The 4,878-nt window shown below is 43.1% G+C and overlaps 1 long non-coding RNA gene across 1 annotated transcript; it reads left to right on the plus strand.

The window, feature by feature from the left end:
- Window positions 1-1,041: 1,041 nt before the first annotated feature.
- Window positions 1,042-4,454, plus strand: LOC134299288 (uncharacterized). The gene is made up of 3 exons (XR_010006472.1): window positions 1,042-1,264; window positions 3,732-3,828; window positions 4,329-4,454. It is a non-coding gene; the product is annotated as an uncharacterized LOC134299288 (long non-coding RNA).
- Window positions 4,455-4,878: the final 424 nt, after the last annotated feature.

The raw sequence follows: 4,878 nt of genomic DNA on the forward strand, positions 1-4,878 counted from the left end.
AGGCTGAGAATTGTTCTCGTTTTCTGAGTCAATTTGCAGTATCTGGAGTCCCAGTGGTGAAGTGTGTTAAAGCACTGAGCTGCTGAACTTGCAGACCAAAAGGTCCCAGGTTCAAATCCCGGGAGCGGCGTGAGTGCCTGCTGTTAGCTCCAGCTCCTGCCAACCTAGCAGTTTGAAAACATGCCAATATGAGTAGATCAATAGGTACCGCTCCGGCGGGAAGGTAACGGCGCTCCATGCAGTCATGCCAATGGCCACATGACTTTGGAGTAGTCTACGGACAACGCTGGCTCTTTGTCTTAGAAATGGAGATGAGCACCAAGCCCCAGAGTCAGACATGACTGGACTTAGGGGAAACCTTTACCTTTTAGTTTCAGTATCAGCATCATTCCCTGCTGTGGGAAAAACTCCCTGTTCCTCATCTTCTACAACAGGGACACTCTGAACCTGAATTTCCATAATTCCCATCAGAATCATTTTGAACCTGAATCCCATAATCCCCATCAGAGTCACTCTGAGGTTCCAGCTGAGTCACAACACAGTGCCGCAAAGAGACAGTGCTGTGTAATCTGTGCCTAACTTGAGTAGATCGTAAAATGGACTTTTTCTAGTTCCACGTCATCTTCTTCATCCTCACTGACTGCATGGCATTACTATCACAAGGACCATCTTGGGCAGGTTGGCTCTCCCGCTCTCTCTCTTTCCAAGCTATGAATTTGACGGGCATCAATGCACATCCTTATAGCCAACCTAATGGCTCTGGATTTATGCCATGCAGGAAAATATGAGTTCCTTGCATGCTGGGCTGACTCGCAAAAGGAAGAATCAAAGCCATTTAATGTGGACAAAGGGAGGAAGAGACAAATCCTTCTCTTTAGCAAACCTGCTCAAGGCGCTACTTGCAATAATTATACGAAGCATTAAGATGATGACGTGGGACTAGAAAGGTCCACTTGTCATCCCCAGACTTTTTTTTTTTTTTTTTGCTGTGCTTGGTATAAATATTAGAGGACTGCTGGATAGGAACTGGATATAGAAACTGGAAGAGGAGACAGAAGATCAAGCCAGTCTCTGAGTGCTGTGCTGGGCTTTTTGAGTCGCAATGAGGAAGACGGCCCTTGTCCTTTGCCTCCTCTGCCTTCTCTCCTTGCTGCTTTCTCCAGGAGCCACAGACGATTGCGAACTTTGCAATGAAGAAGCTCCCCCAGAACCATGCTATATAAGAAACTGCCCCCGAGGAGGAAAGAGATCAATCAAGAATGATGTGGGTATATGATGCTCACCGCCTTCTAGATCCATGGCTTCTGCACCCACAAATTCAACCAATGAAAGCTTTAAAATAGTCAGCAGGATTTAATTTTTTTTGGTGAAATCCAAAAAAGCGAATCTCGATTTTGCTATGCGTCTAGCACAGTGGTTCCCAACCTGAGGTCCCCAAGAACTAAAATACGGTTCTTGGGGACCTCACCGTTAGTTACCACATCGTTGCAATGAGAGCGACTGGTCTCATGAAACCATCTTATAGTGCCGAGGCAACTAGGATGTCAAGAGGAGAGGCTGACTATCCATGAAAGGCACAACCACAAGCCTCCTGACTGCTGCTTCTCCTCCTTCTCCCTCCCCCTGAGCGGAGCCGTTCCATGTGGCACCTGGAAGCCTTCGTGTTTTCGTTTTTAGACCTGTTCCTGGGGTTATTTGGGGTGCTGATTCAGAAAATTGCATCAGATAGACCACATCATCTCTAGGTTATTAAATATGGTTTTTTGCAGGCGAGCAGATGGCGACTACTGGATGGCATATGTTCTGTATCATAAACTACAGCTGGTGTGGTCTATCCAATGCAATTTTCTGAATCAGCACCCCAAATAACCAAACTGAATCTAAAGTTGATCAAAAGCTGATTCGTAACCCTTTTGGTTCTACTCCAGGCTCTGGTCAAAGTGGTCCCTGGTCACAAAAAGGTTGGGAACCACTGATCTAGCACTATGTAAACGAGTGGGCATATCTGCAGAAGCCTCCTGCCATTAATTACTATCACCTATCGCTATGTAACAAAATTTGAAAAGAAATTCTGTTCCCGGATTGAAAGTGTTATTGCTTGTTTAATTGTGTGGTCCTCACTTTGATAGTAGTTGTTCTACTCCAAAAGCTTTGTTTTTGTGGCACAAATGAGGTTGAATTGGTTGAGACTTGATGATGAAATGATATTCATTGAAAAGCTAGTGCAAAATATGCTGCAGGATGTCCCTCCCGCACAAGCAAAGTTTTTACAGTTTAATAAACCTTTTCCATGTTTTTACGATCGAACTAATTAGGAAATGACATTTATAACCCAGGAACAAAAAATCATAGAGTTGTTGTTGTTGTTGTTGAGTTGCTATAAGGGGTTGCGGTGGCGCAACAAGTTAAACCATTCAACTGTTGAATCTTCTGACCTAAAGGTTGGCAGTTTGAAGTTGCAAGTCAGGGTGAGCTCCCGTTGTTAGCCCCAGCTCCTGCCAACCTAGCAGTTTGAAAACATGCAAATGTGAGTAAATCAATAGGTACCGCTTCGGCGGGAAGGTAATAAGGTGCCCATGCAGCCATGCCGGCGACACGGCCAGGAGGTGTCTATGGACAACAGGCTCCCCAGTTTGGAAATGGAACAAGAGCACCTCCCCATGGCCAGAGTTGAGCATCGGCTCCAGAAAGGCTGAGATGAAAGGGGAAGTTTTTACCTTTGTCCTGTGTATTTGTATGTCATTGTTTTTCCAATTTATGATACCAGCAGTATATCTTATGACAGGTAAGGCCCAGGTGTTTATGGCCTTGATAGTGTTGTCTCCATTGAGCTTGCTTTGGAGAATTTTTCTGACCCTTTGTGTGTATTCTTTGCTGACCACAGTCTTCACATGTTCATGTTTGATATTGTCCAGCTATAGTATGCCCAGATATTTATAGGCTTCTGGCTGGTGACACTTTATTGTTTGGCCATAAAGTTGTTGTTATTGTTGTTGTTGTTGTTGAGTGAAGATTCTGTCCTGGGGTCTGCTCTTAGCCCTCTCACAATAAAAAATCAGAGAAATATCCTAATGTGAATCTCAGTTCATAGGGACTATTTATGAAATTCTAGCTTACATTTCCAGGAATTTCATAATGTCAACTGTAACTGATGAGGAACTGAAAAATATGGATTTTTAGATATATATTGTATGCACATTAGAAGCAGTGAAATGTAGAAAAATCAGACTCTCTGTGTTAAATTTTAGGACAAGCTGGGAGAAGGGGGGCCAGTTTTCTATACATTCCAGTGTGAATTGATTCCTAGTACAGCTTGACAGGTCAAGAGTAGCCTCTTGATGGATCTCTCTTTTGGTGTCTGTGACTTGCTACAGGCTTTTAAGAGTGCTTAAGATAGGAAAATGCTGATCGTGATTTTTATGCCCATGTATGTAAGCATGTGAAGTGACGTACTAATGAGGAGATGTATGTAGAAGCATGTTCTTTGTCTGAAAATGTATAAAAGGCAAGTCCACGCCTTGATCGGAGCTCTGGTTTGCTTTTTGGAAGAGATTCCACTTCCAGAGACTCAGCTGAATATAATAAACCGGACTTTTTGGCCTCTCAAAAGGATCTCTCTTGCGTTATCTCTCCCGTCATCTACAACATAACAAGTATACTGTAATGACGGATATAATCTTGAGGCACCACATGATTTTCTGCTGTGTCTCTTCATCATGTTCTTCTTCTAGGGTGAAGCTCAGTTACATAAGTCGTATATACCCACAAAGAGGAGGATCCGGGAGTAGCTCTCATTTCCATCTCCTGCCCACAAGTTCCATCTCACAAGTAGGTCTTGCATTAAGACGGATACGGGCACAAGTCTTTGCCTCGCTTTGGGTGCATCTGCACTGTAGGATTGATGCAGTTTGACACCACTTACACTGTCACAGCTCAATGCTATGAAATCAGGGAAGTTGTAGTTTTGCAAGGTTGCGAGCCTTCTCTGCCAAAGGATGCTATAGAGCACTACAAACTATCAATCCCAGCATTCCATAGCATTGAGTTATGGCAATTAAAGTAGTACCAAACTGCATTAATTCTACAGTGTAGATCAGGCATGGGCAAATTTGGGCCCTCCAGGTGTTTTGGACTTCAGCTCCCACAATTCCTAACAGGAATTGTTAGGAATTCTGGGAGTTGAAATCCAAAACACTTGGAGAGCCCAAGTTTGCCCATGCCTGATGTAGATCCACTCCTGGTCATTCTTCTTCTTCTGACTGTGGAAATACAGGCAGAGTCTGCCTATGATCAGATGTTAATATATCACATATTTCTTCTCTATGCAGATGGAACCTGCCATTTATTCAAGAAGGACACTTTCAAGCAATATATAAGCAACCTCTAAAGAACGTGAAATGTTTACCTACTGTTTCCTTATTATTGTGATTAAAAGTTTCAGCTTTTGATGGCAATTACTGCATGTTTGGATTGGTTTCTGACTCTTAAAGCTTACTAATAAACTCTCACAAGTAATTCACCCTACAAAATTATAATTCTTCTACTGCCAGTTTCCATCCTAAAGGATCCTAGGATTTGTAGCTTGGTCAGAGGCCCTAGGGCTTTCTGGATGAGAATAATGAGTCTCCCTCCCTGAATCAGTATCTATAGTTTAGAGACAAGAAGATTTAGGGAAGACATCATAGCCATGTATAAATAAAGGAGGCCATACTGAAGATGGAATCAGCTAGGAGGGAGTTGGAATAGAAGTCCCTTGAGATCCCTTCAAATTCTTATCATTCAATGGTCCTATGATTCTATCAGTTCCTGGACTAGTAGGGAGTTGGACTAGAAGTCCCTTGAGATCTCTTCACATTCTTATCACTCAATGGTCCTATG

This window comes from Anolis carolinensis, chromosome 5, assembly GCF_035594765.1.
Source record: "Anolis carolinensis isolate JA03-04 chromosome 5, rAnoCar3.1.pri, whole genome shotgun sequence".
NCBI classification, from domain to species: Eukaryota; Metazoa; Chordata; class Lepidosauria; order Squamata; family Dactyloidae; genus Anolis; species Anolis carolinensis.